The sequence below is a fragment of the Ipomoea triloba genome, chromosome 2 (genome assembly GCF_003576645.1).
Source record: "Ipomoea triloba cultivar NCNSP0323 chromosome 2, ASM357664v1".
Classification (NCBI taxonomy): domain Eukaryota; kingdom Viridiplantae; phylum Streptophyta; class Magnoliopsida; order Solanales; family Convolvulaceae; genus Ipomoea; species Ipomoea triloba.
This window is the reverse complement of record NC_044917.1, coordinates 22954763-22968718: the sequence shown is the minus strand read 5'-3', so window position 1 is coordinate 22968718 and position 13956 is coordinate 22954763.

Below are 13956 nucleotides of genomic sequence, written 5' to 3'. Positions count from 1 at the left end.
TCCTTGATATTGGTTACTATGGTTGCTAGCCCCATCTGAACATTAGGATCCCTATGCGCGGGGTTCCGACTTTTATTTCCTTTATTTCTTTACTTTGCTTTACTTATCTTTATCGCTTTATGTTATTTAATTTCCAACTGCTTTACTTTTCTGCATTTCTATTCGAATAATTCTACTTATTTTTATGCTTTATTATCTAAGTTTTTGTTATTTTTATTGCTTTTATATTTCTATCAGCTTATAATAATTGAATAGTACTCCGAAAACCCTTTTTGTATGTTATGTCTCCATTTCTTATAGAGCATCTATAACGGGAGCAGGCCTATGCTGGAAGCTAAAGTGTGGAAAGAGGGATGCATACTTGGTTTATCCTCTTATCCCTTTTCTAATTTTAAGCCCCGTTTTGATCTTTAAAGTGTGGAAATATTTTCTTTATAGCTTTGTGTATGAGTATACTTAAGTTTACCATGATTAATAGGATCGTTTGATGCATACCCTTTATCCCAGAGCAATTTCCAAAGTGTGGAAAGGGATTTTTATTTGTCTATCCTTAGAATCCCTGTTTCGTTCTTTTACCCTGTACGTATGGAAACATCGAGGACGATGTTTACTTTAAAGTGTGGAAAGGACGCACTTCGTGCTTTACATGCTTACATGCTTAGTTTTAGAAGTTGAAGCTCTTGGGAATGATAAGCGGGTGCATTTGCAGTTTTGAAAAGAGAGTTATTATTTGTGTTATCTAGGGAGAATTTTGACTAGATGCCCAAAAATTTTTACTCTCGAAATATCTTTGAGGAAGTTACTTTTCGCACCCATGAGAGTGTTTAGAGCCAAATAAGTTTATATTCTTGCCTGCTTGCATGATGTTCACCTCTTATTTACGTAGGACCTTAGTCAAGGATCTCTCGAAGTGGGAGTGTGCACTCTTTAATTTGAGAAAGATAAAACTAGCGAGGCCCGGAATTGAACTAACCTTGGTAGGGCATGGGGCAAAAGGTGAGCCTAATGGTGAGCTTAATGAGAAAACAAAACCCTTGAACATTAAATAGAAAAAGGCATGAGGGGTTGACACGAGGAGAAGTCGAAAAGGCAAAAGGCCAATCACCAAAGAGTTTAAAATTGAGGGAAGCCAATTCGTTGGGTTGTGTCCAAACCATAGTCTTCGGTAAGCAAAAAGCTTTATCTGGAGTCGGTTGTTCACATAAAAAGATCCCAAGAATTGAGAAAATAGAGCTGAGGTGAGCCGCTTTGCTAGGATTCGGGAACCCATTGCACTGACCTTCGAAAAAGCATGGATCTCCATGTGAAGTCGGGTGGCTCGATGACGTTATCCTAGGAAGTGAGAAGAAAGAGGGACCGCGCTAAGCCAAAAGCGGTGAGTGGTCCATGCCCCTACCCTCATTTACATTTACGTTGGGCTTTGGCGTATAAGGATGGAAAGTTGATTAGCTAGTGCACATCGTTCCCACTAGTGGGATCGGCTAGAGGCCCTATTTAAATAGAAGGTGAACCAAAACTTTGGAAATGCATGCTTGCGTATGGTGCGAGAAGTGTGATCCCTTGTTTTATTTGTTTATCTACGAAAGGTTTTTATTTCCCGAAAATATTTCTTGAGTTGCTGACATCTGACCAAAATCCTTTATAGATAACACAAATGATTTCCCCCGTTTCAACAGTCTTAGACACCCATTATTTTGACTTGCCAAAAGCTTTGTTTTGCATGAGAGAGTATCTCGGAGACTTATATGCTTAGAGAGTAAAATGTCTTGCTTGAGGACAAGCAAGAAACAAAGTGTGGAAAATTTGATAAGACTCCGAGATACCCTTATTTCAGGCACATTTTAGGGTGTTTTATCGCGTCTATAGCATCCTTATTTGGTAAATTATGTGCGTAAATGCTTGAAAATCACTAACTGATGCACAAAAGCCATTTTTAGCTTAAAAGAAGTAAAACAGGAGCCCCGGGAGCAAATAGGACCAAAAGATGAGCTTAAAGAGCAAACCAGGCAAGAGCGGAGCCCCGGAGGACCAATCTGGAAGGCCACACGCGTGTGAGCAAGCGTGAAAACTTTCCAGAAGCTTCCCACGCACGCTCACACGCGTGTGAGAGGCGTGGAGACGGTAATGCGCGAATTTCAGCTAGGGTTGTCATTTCGGAGACTATTTAAACCCCTTTGATGAATTTTCAGAGGAGGATTCCAGAATTTTAGTTTTCCCTTTTCTTAGTTTTTCCTTTGGAGAACTTTCTCCATTTTTCTTAGTTTTTAGATTAGATCAATCTCCATTGTAGAAGACAACAAGCTTGGATTGAAGATCTTCTTCTCTCTAGGTGATCTCTATTTCATTTCTATAATTTTAGCTATCTTGTTCTTGGATTAAATTAGCTTTTGCTTGCATTCCATATTATGAGTAGCTAATTTAGTCTAGGGATTTGGATTGTGTGATTGAATATTGCTTTTGTGATGATCTTATTTCTATATCTTGGATCTATGAGTTTGTGTTGATGGATTATCTATTCTTGTCTTTTGATTGTTGTTTTGATGAGATCTTGTTTGGATTTGGCCAATCTAGATGAGAGATTGAGCTCTTGACTCTTTCATATCTTTGATTAGAGTTAGGATTTGAAGCTTGACACAATCAAAGTTCCTATGGACTTCTTAAGAATAGTAGGATAGTGTGTAGCTTAAGTGTTTGATAAAATTCCTCTTAGAACTTTGGATGCTTGAAGGCACTCCTAAGTCAAAGAAGCCTTAGTACACAAAGGGTGGAAAAGGACTAAGACAACACACTCTTGAATAGACAATATCCTAGCAATCCTAATCCATAACCTTAGACACTCACTATGCAATATTCATGAACACTATCCAATCCCTACCCCTTTTACACATTCCAAAATCACTTTTACTTTACTACTCTCTTGCACTCAAACCAACCAATGAACTGCTCTCACTCACAAATTCACCCTTCACCACACTCGAATCCAATGCATAATTCAATCAAGTAAACTCCCGAACGTTTGACACACCTCCACGTCCCTCCTTCGAGACCGACACTCGGGGAGTCACAGACTTTCCGTTTTATCATAAATATCTTTTGACGAATCAACCTCCACACAATACTCCTTCTTCATAAACCCTTAGGATCCAAGTGGGCCTTTAAAAAAAAGATGAAACCGAATGGTTCCATCGAGAAGTATAAGGCTAGACTTGTAATCAAGGGTTACAGGCAACGAGAAGGCCTTGATTACTTCGATACGTATTCTCCTGTGACGAGAATAAACTCCATTAGGATGATCATTGCCATTGCCGCACTGAAGAATTTGGAAATTCATCAAATGGATCTGAAAGCTGCTTTCTTGAATGGCGAGTTAGATGAGGAAATCTATATGGAACAACCCGAAGGGTTTGTGGTTCCGGACCGAGAAAACGAAGTGTGTAAATTGGTTAAATCACTTTGTGGTTTTAAACAAGCGCCTAAGCAATGACACGAGAAGTTTGAACATGCGATGTTAACTAATGGTTTCAAAATAAATGAAAGTGACAAATGTGTCTATGTTAAATAAACGGTAGATGGATATGCCATTCTTTGTTTATATGTGGATGATATACTCATCGTTGGTAGTAATGATCGATTGATCAAGTCTACCTAATATATTTTTTTATATATTAATTTTATTTGTATATATTAAAAAAATAGAACTTCAGTTGAAAAAAAATATACAGAGTATTAGTTTAGTGTACCTTGAAAGTAGAACATGATTCATGGTATAATAAATATTTTAGGTAATCACTATTGTAAATTAAATTATCATATATAGCATTTTTGTAATTATTTAATTAGGTAAAAATGATTGTAATTTCAAATCTCAAAACAGAAGTATTTTCTTAGGATGGGCAGGAAATAACACTTTTGTTTTAATATATATAAATAGATTGCTATGACATAAATAGAGAATATCCAACATAATAATCACATTAACGATTATCAAGAGCATTCAAAGAATACTAGTGGTATAATACTTAATCAAAGCAAGTATTGTATACCCATTACCCATGACAAATAGAGTTCTGCTTTCGAAAATGTGGTGATGATATATAAGAAAATAAAATTGCATATTCACTGTGAACTATAATTTTTGGCTTAGTTGGCAAGAGAGGTTGGCAAGCGAGAACTAACCTTTTCATATTTTCTAATTTTTTTTCGAGTTCCTTTAAAATGGGCTCAAAAAAGGAAGGTGTTTTTCGGGGAGAGCCAAAAGGCAATTCTGTTTCCCTTCTAAAAATTGTTAAAAAACAAACGTCATCACGAGAAGTTAGCGGTTTAGATGTGTGCCAAGGTTAAAAGGATATACAATCTTGATCTGAATACCTTGTGTCAACCAATTTTCCGGAAATTCTGATTCGGATAACGGATTACCAGAAGGGAAATAGTTGGGCGGAGGATTATACAATTTTCGAGAATAACAATCCCCTAACCACCAATTGGTAGACTCATCGGCCTCCGCCCAACAAAAATATCACAAATGTAATTATTACGTAGAAGTAAATAATCATATTATTCTAGTGTAACATCATAATTAAAGATACAGCACACAGGTACAATCAATCGTGATTGTTTAAAAAGCTTTTTTTTTTTTTTTTAATTTTACGATATTATAGTAAAAATATATTTAGTATAACAAATTAGTTTATAGGTAAAATATACTTGGCATCCTTTTTGCTATTAATTGACGTAGCAATTGCAGAAGATCACTAGAAAATGACTAGCCACAATCTCGGTTGGGGAAAGGCCGATAAAGACCAAGTCTAACACCATGTGGTTAGGGGAAGGAATTGTTGGGCGGAAGTCCAATACCGAATCCAATGCATAATTCAATCAAGTAAACTCCCGAACGTTTGACACACCTCCACGTCCCTCCTTCGAGACCGACACTCGGGGAGTCACAGACTTTCCGTTTTATCATAAATATCTTTTGACGAATCAACCCCTACACAATACTCCTTCTTCAAAATGGCGCCGTTGCCAGGGAGGGCAATAGGTTGTCATATGTTTTTGTTTACTTTGATTGCATGAATGTTAGATTTGAGAAATGTTAATCCATTCCATTTAATTTTGTTTTGGTTTTACTTGTTTTTGCTACTAACCCAATTGACTACTTCTAGTCAATTGTAGAAATTTTCGTTTCATTGATAATTTTACTAGGTGAATGCACACGCGAGCAAAAGGAAACCAAGGTTTACTACCCTACATTCCCGAAATTAATAGAGCAACTAGAAGGAAAAATACCCAAGGATCACTAATGGCTTCATCAAGCGCAACAAGAAATCCACAAGGAAGAGGCACAACAGTACCAAATCCACCCCCAGTTCCAATTAATCCACAAGTACCGATTAACCATGAAGAACTGATCATTGAAGAACCACAAGCTAACAGAGCAAATAACCAAGAGAACAATCGTGAAGAGGAATATTATGGAAATCCTCAAGAACCACAAAGATCAATTGCAGATTACATGACTCCGGATTTTAACATGCACAACTCGATCTATGTACCTCCAATGGAGAATGTCAACTTTCACGTGCATCCAACTATTCCCACACTGGTTCAAAATAGTCAATATTCGGGATTACCATATGAAGATCCCAACGCACACATCACAAGGTTTATACGAGCATGTGGGATGTACAGGCAAGAAGGCGTTAGCGAGGAAATAGTTCGACTCAAATTATTCCCATTTTCAGTTATAGGAGAGGCAGCACGATGGTTGGAAAGCCAAGACGACAATCATTTCAGAACGTGGCAACAGTTGCATCGTGAATTCATGAACGAGTTCTTTCCCATTACAAAAACTATGAGGATTAGAAGGCTGATACAAGAATTCAAACAAGGAAGATTTGAAAGTTTGGGAGAGGCTTAGCGAAGATTCAAAGTTCTTAAAAGGAAATGCCCACAAGATCTGATGCACCCATGGGACATGATTAGCTCATTCTATGGAGGGTTGACAGATGAAGGGAAAATGTCGCTTGACTCATCCTCCAGCGGTGCCTTTGTCTCTCTAGCTTTGCAAGAAGCTGAGGAACTAATCGAGAGAATATCTAAAAACACATCCTGTTGGTATGAACGAAGAGGAGATCATGGAGGAATTTATGAAGTTGATAATCGAGTGGCGAGCGAGGCTAAAATCGAAGCAATGAATCACGAAGTCAAAAAGCTACAAGCTATGGTAGAAAAAATGGAAGGAAAGCCCAAGCCTTGCATGGCATTGGCACTTTATTGTAATATCTGTGGAGGACCTCATGACACCAACATTTGCACTTCTACGTCTGCATCTGAACAAGTTGAGGTAGTAGATTATCAAAGGAACTTCAATTTCAATGCTTATGGACAAAACCAAAGATCAAACAACAATTGGAAACAGGGAGAGGGTTGGAACAATAGCAACAATGATGGATATCAAGCGCAAAGACAATACAACTATGGAAACAAGCCTGCATATGGACAAAATGACAAGAACAGACTGATGTACAATCAAAACCAAGGAAATGGAAATCAAATGACCCAGTTCAGGCCACAATACGACTCTCAACTTGATTTTACTCAACAAAGGAGGGATGACATCCGTGAAGTAGATGAAAGACTTACAAGGACGATCATGGAACTGAAAAATGATCGGGCAAATCTGAAACAAGAGATTACTCAAGAGATTAGACAAGAAATTTCTAGTCTTCGACAAGAGTCTAAGGCCACGCTTAAGACAATTGAGAATCAAATTTCTCAAATGTTTAAGATGATGTCAGATCGCCACTACGGACAACTCCCGAGTAATACTGAAAACAATCCGAAAGAGAGAGTCAACGCCATTGATGCCAAAGAAGAAACTCATGTGAAATGTGATCCAATGGATGCTATCTGTGGAACATGTCAATGTAAGGTAGATGACCAAAGGAACAAGACTACCTCTTGTAGTCCTAATCTCGAATTGAAGAATGCGAGCGGTTCATGCACCATATCAATGAAGGAACACAAGGAGAAAACCACTTTGGAAGAATGCCCGAAGGAAAAAGAGCTATCACGAGACAACATCAAGAGTTCAAAAGAGAAAGAAACGGCTCGAGAAGGTACAATTAATGCTTTTATCCGAAAATTTTTCAATAACAAAGAATGCCGTGAGTTGTTTGAGAATGACATTTGTGATAATTTTACTTGTTTAAGCCAAGAATATTTGGCTTGCTTGACTGAGGGAAACCCCAGAAAGAAGGGTGACCCTGGAGCTTTATTGATTCCTTGTTCTATACAGAACATGGAACCTAGACACGCTCTTGCTGATCTTGGTGCTTCTATTAATGTCATGTCTTCAAATCTCTTTGAGAAATTGAACTTACCATGCTTGAAACCAACGAGGCTGACTCTACGTTTAGCTGACGGAACCACACGGTATCCTGAAGGCTTAGCGGAAGATGTTCTAGTAAGAATAGGAAAATTTCTTGTGCCTGTCAATTTTATTGTTTGTAAGATGGGTGATGATGATCCCCATGAATCCTTAATTCTTGGAAGACCATTTCTGGCTACTTGTCGTGCACGAATAGATGTTAGTTCAGGTGAAATTACCCTGAGATTCAATGGACAAGCCACAAATGATGGAAAAGAAAGTGCGAAAGAAGGAACTGATGACGACAAAAGGGCAAAGGTCAAAGCTAAGATGAAACCAAAACCAAAGTGGAAAAATGACAAGCTTACATGGAAGAACACGTGGGTACCAAAATGCTTCTTACCCACTACCAAGGAATATGGCTGAATTCAAACCAAGGTATAATGCGTCTAGCCAATGACGTAAACCGTGGCGCTTCTTGGGAGGCAACCCAAGGTTTTAATAATATGTCTTTACATTATTTCTATGCTTTCGTTTTTTATGTTTTTGATCTAATAAATTGCTACAATCATTTTAGAACCATGTTTTGAGGACTAACTTGTAGGAGTCGGGACTGAAAATTGCTTTGGAAAGGCTAAGTTTGGACATAGGTATGGAAGGCAAGGCCAAAAATTGGGAGAAAACAACGCAGTGGACCTACACGAGGCTCACACGCGTGTAGCCGTGCGTGGGAACAAGGCAGTAGCCTCCCACGCACGCTCACACGCGTGTAGCCAAGCGTGGGAACGAGACAGAGAGCTCCCACGCACGGTCACACGCGTGTGACCGGCGTGGAAGCCCCCTACGGGTTTAAAACCCTTGTTCGGCCACACCACGCCATTTTGCCCCAAAACACCACTTTTCTCTTCTCTTCTCCACACAAGGAAGAACCAAACTCAAGGTTTGAACACATCTCTTACTTTTTACCTTCAAAGAAGATCAAATACATCAACATCAAGGTAATTTCTCATCTTTTTAACTCTTTATCCTTGAATATTCATGAGTTTGGAAGAGCTTGAATGAAAAATTTGTTCTACTTTGCCTTGTATGATTTTGAATGTTTTGAATGATTAAATTGGTTTATAATGCTTCATAGAACTATCCTTTGATGTTTTTTTTCATTATTGATGGTTACATTGATGGATTGTTATATATTTTTGAACTTCAAGTGTGAACACCATTGATGAACAAATGGGTTTGTTAGATTTCTTGTTTAAATTATGAAATTGATGCTTGAATTGATGAATAAACTTGTTGTAGAACTATTATATGCCATCAATTTGACTTTTCACATGCTACATTGCCCAAATTGAATTTTCAATTTCAAACCCTAATTTTGAATTTGGGGAAGAAGATGAAGTTGACTTTTTGAAATTCTTGACTTTTGTAGTTGACTTCTTATTTGACTATCAAATTGATATATCTTATGATGATATTATGCATGTGTGTGATAATGGAATGATATTGTTGATATTCTTATACTAGAATTGTCCAAAATATAGGGGAAACTATGGCAAAATTTTCAAAAATTCTTAGCCATATATGTTTGAAATCCATTATCTTAACAAGGAATTTTACACAAAAATAATGGTGACTTATTCAAAGCCAATTACCATGAATGTTAATTTCTATGATTTGTAGGATGGGACGCTCGAAGGAAATTGCGAAGAAATCAAAGCATGATGTAGGAGAATCGAGTCGATCAAGGACACGACAACAAGCTACAGCTCCGCAGGAGCCGAGGTCAAGGTCACTACGGCACTTGACACCCATCCAACTCGCAACAGTGGATAACTATAAAGGAAAGCAGCTTTCTGTTGGCCGTCACTTCGAGGATAATGTTTTAAGCGAATTTGGTTGTTTGGCAGAAGTAAATGGACTTCTTAGGCACCCACAGCTCCGCTATCTGTTTCAGTGGAGAGGACCCACCTATGCGCCTGTTACTTATGAATTCTTGGTGACCTTGGAAATCAGAAGGGAAGCCAACAATGCAAGAGAGTCTATTTCATTCACTCTTTTCGGCAACCACTACAGTATGTCTGTCAACACTTTAGGTGTTACACTCGGTTTTCATGATGCAGCGAGCGTGTCCATGCCATATTTCAGAGATTTCAAGGAAGATTTTGATTTAGACGAAGTTGCTAGACGATATTGGAGAAGCATCACAAACAATGCCCCATACAACTCTTCAAACTTGAAGTCAAAACTCATCACCCGGAATGCTCTGAAGGCTATCAGATTAGTCTTCGCCATAAATCTGTCAGGCAGAACCACAAACCGCAACAAGGTATACAAGCAGGATCTATTCTATATGTGGTGCATGGAAAATGATGTCGGCATCAACATGGGGGTTCAAGCTAGGAAGTGGCTCCAAACCCAACAAAAGCCTAAGGTTTAGACTGTGTTTATTGGACCTTTTGTTACTAAACTGTGCATCGGGTTGGGCCTACTGAACCGGTTGATGGGGGAGAGATCCGATGGTTGTACAATTTCTTTCTCCGTGGGTGAGTTCTTTGCCGCTGAACTAAAGCTTGGAGGTGATGATGCACCTGATCTAGAGGCTTCTGATGAGGATGATGATGAGGACGAGGAAGAGAATGCTGCACAGGAGCAAGGCCTTACTCCAATGGATTGGGCCACGGCGCAAAACTTTCATAGACAGCTCCAGGAGGAACAAATGAACTATTGGCGTGAGCAGCACACATGGCAAGAAGGCCACTTCACATCCATCTCCGCGAGACAGGATGTCCACACCGAGGACCTCAACCGCATGAGACAGGTAGTGAAGGAAAATGATAGGAGAATTGCCGCTCTTGAAGCTAGATTCGACAGGCAATTCCATCCCTTCGGTGATGAGTGATGCCTTCCTTCGATTTTTCTCGGTCATGACTTATTGACACTTGATTCTGAGTTCCTTGACTATTGGTTACTATGGTTGCTAGCCCCATCTGAACATTAGATTCCCTATGCGTGGGGTTCCGACTTTTATTTTCTTTATTTCTTTACTTTGCTTTGGGGTTCCGACTTTTATTTTCTTTATTTCTTTACTTTGCTTTACTTATCTTTATCGCTTTATGTTATTTAATTTCCAATGCTTTACTTATCTTTATCGCTTTATGTTATTTAATTTCCAACTGCTTTACTTTTCTGCTCGCTTTATGTTATTTAATTTCCAACTGCTTTACTTTTCTGCATTTCTATTTGAATAATTCTACTTATTTATATGCTTTATTATCTTTCTATTTGAATAATTCTACTTATTTATATGCTTTATTATCTAAGTTTTTGTTAATTTTATTGCTTTTATATTTTTATCAGCTTATAATAATTGAATTGTACTCCGAAAACCCTTTTTGTATGTTATGTCTCCATTTCTTATAGAGCATCTATAACGGGAGCGGGCCTATGCTGGAAGCTAAAGTGTGGAAAGAGGGATGCATACTTGGTTTATCCTCTTATCCCTTTTCTAATTTTAAGCCCCGTTTTGATCTTTAAAGTGTGGAAATATTTTCTTTATAGCTTTGTGTATGAGTATACTTAAGTTTACCATGATTAATAGGATCGTTTGATGCATACCCTTTATCCCAGAGCAATTTCCAAAGTGTGGAAATGGATCTTTATTTGTCTACCCTTAGAATCCCTATTTCATTCCTTTACCCTGTACGTATGGAAACATCGAGGACGGTGTTTACTTTAAAGTGTGGAAAGGACGCACTTCGTGCTTTACATGCTTAGTATTAGAAGTTGAAGCTCTTGGGAATGATAAGCGGGTGCATTTGCAGTTTTGAAAAGAGAGTTATTATTTGTGTTATCTAAAGAGAATTTTGACTGGATGCCCAAAAATTTTTACTCTCGAAATATCTTTGAGGAAGTTACTTTTCGCACCCATGAGAGTGTTTAGAGCCAAATAAGTTTATATTCTTGCCTGCTTGCGTGATGTTCACCTCTTATTTACGTAGGACCTTAGTCAAGGATCTTTCGAAGTGGGAGTGTGCACTCTTTAATTTTAGAAAGATAAAACTAGCAAGGCCCGGAATTGAACTAACCTTGGTAGGGCATGGGGCAAAAGGTGAGCCTAATGGTGAGCTTAATGAGAAAACAAAACCCTTGAATCATAAATAGAAAAAGGCATGAGGGGTTGACACGAGGAGAAGTCGAAAAGGCAAAAGGCCAATCACCAAAGAGTTTAAAATTGAGGGAAGCCAATTCGTTGGGTTGTGTCCAAACCATAGTCTTCGGTAAGCAAAAAGCTTTATCTGGAGTCGGTTGTTCATATAAAAAGATCCCAAGAATTGAGAAAATAGAGCTGAGGTGAGCCGCTTTGCTAGGATTCGAGTACCCATTGCACTGACCTTCGAAAAAGCATGGATCTCCATGTGAAGTCGGGTGGCTCGATGACGTTATCCTAGGAAGTGAGAAGAAAGAGGGACCGCGCTAAGCCAAAAGCGGTGAGTGGTCCATGCCCCTACCCTCATTTACATTTACGTTGGGCTTTGGCGTATAAGGATGGAAAGTTGATTAGCTAGTGCACATCGTTCCCACTAGTAGGATCGGCTAGAGGCCCTATTTAAATAGAAGGTGAACCAAAACTTTGGAAATGCATGCTTGCGTATGGTGCGAGAAGTGTGATCCTTTGTTTTATTTATTTTATCTACGAAAGGTTTTTATTTCCCGAAAATATTTCTTGAGTTGCTGACATCTGACCAAAACCCTTTGTAGATAACACAAATGATTTCCCCCGTTTCAACAGTCTTAGACATCCATTATTTTGACTTGCCAAAAGCTTTGTTTTGCATGAGAAAGTATCTCGGAGACTTATAAGCTTAGAGAGTCAAATGTCTTGCTTGAGGATAAGCAAGAAACAAAGTGTGGAAAATTTGATAAGACTCCGAGATACCCTTATTTCAGGCACATTTTAGGGTGTTTTATCGCGTCTATAGCATCCTTACTTGGTAAATTATGTGCGTAAANCATTTACATTTACGTTGGGCTTTGGCGTATAAGGATGGAAAGTTGATTAGCTAGTGCACATCGTTCCCACTAGTAGGATCGGCTAGAGGCCCTATTTAAATAGAAGGTGAACCAAAACTTTGGAAATGCATGCTTGCGTATGGTGCGAGAAGTGTGATCCTTTGTTTTATTTATTTTATCTACGAAAGGTTTTTATTTCCCGAAAATATTTCTTGAGTTGCTGACATCTGACCAAAACCCTTTGTAGATAACACAAATGATTTCCCCCGTTTCAACAGTCTTAGACATCCATTATTTTGACTTGCCAAAAGCTTTGTTTTGCATGAGAAAGTATCTCGGAGACTTATAAGCTTAGAGAGTCAAATGTCTTGCTTGAGGATAAGCAAGAAACAAAGTGTGGAAAATTTGATAAGACTCCGAGATACCCTTATTTCAGGCACATTTTAGGGTGTTTTATCGCGTCTATAGCATCCTTACTTGGTAAATTATGTGCGTAAANATGGATATGCCATTCTTTGTTTATATGTGGATGATATACTCATCGTTGGTAGTAATGATCGATTGATCAAGTCTACCTAATATATTTTTTTATATATTAATTTTATTTGTATATATTAAAAAAATAGAACTTCAGTTGAAAAAAAATATACAGAGTATTAGTTTAGTGTACCTTGAAAGTAGAACATGATTCATGGTATAATAAATATTTTAGGTAATCACTATTGTAAATTAAATTATCATATATAGCATTTTTGTAATTATTTAATTAGGTAAAAATGATTGTAATTTCAAATCTCAAAACAGAAGTATTTTCTTAGGATGGGCAGGAAATAACACTTTTGTTTTAATATATATAAATAGATTGCTATGACATAAATAGAGAATATCCAACATAATAATCACATTAACGATTATCAAGAGCATTCAAAGAATACTAGTGGTATAATACTTAATCAAAGCAAGTATTGTATACCCATTACCCATGACAAATAGAGTTCTGCTTTCGAAAATGTGGTGATGATATATAAGAAAATAAAATTGCATATTCACTGTGAACTATAATTTTTGGCTTAGTTGGCAAGAGAGGTTGGCAAGCGAGAACTAACCTTTTCATATTTTCTAATTTTTTTTCGAGTTCCTTTAAAATGGGCTCAAAAAAGGAAGGTGTTTTTCGGGGAGAGCCAAAAGGCAATTCTGTTTCCCTTCTAAAAATTGTTAAAAAACAAACGTCATCACGAGAAGTTAGCGGTTTAGATGTGTGCCAAGGTTAAAAGGATATACAATCTTGATCTGAATACCTTGTGTCAACCAATTTTCCGGAAATTCTGATTCGGATAACGGATTACCAGAAGGGAAATAGTTGGGCGGAGGATTATACAATTTTCGAGAATAACAATCCCCTAACCACCAATTGGTAGACTCATCGGCCTCCGCCCAACAAAAATATCACAAATGTAATTATTACGTAGAAGTAAATAATTAAAGATACAGCACACAGGTCCGTGATTGTTTAAAAAGCTTTTTTTTTTTTTTAATTTTACGATATTATAGTAAAAATATATTTAGTATAACAAATT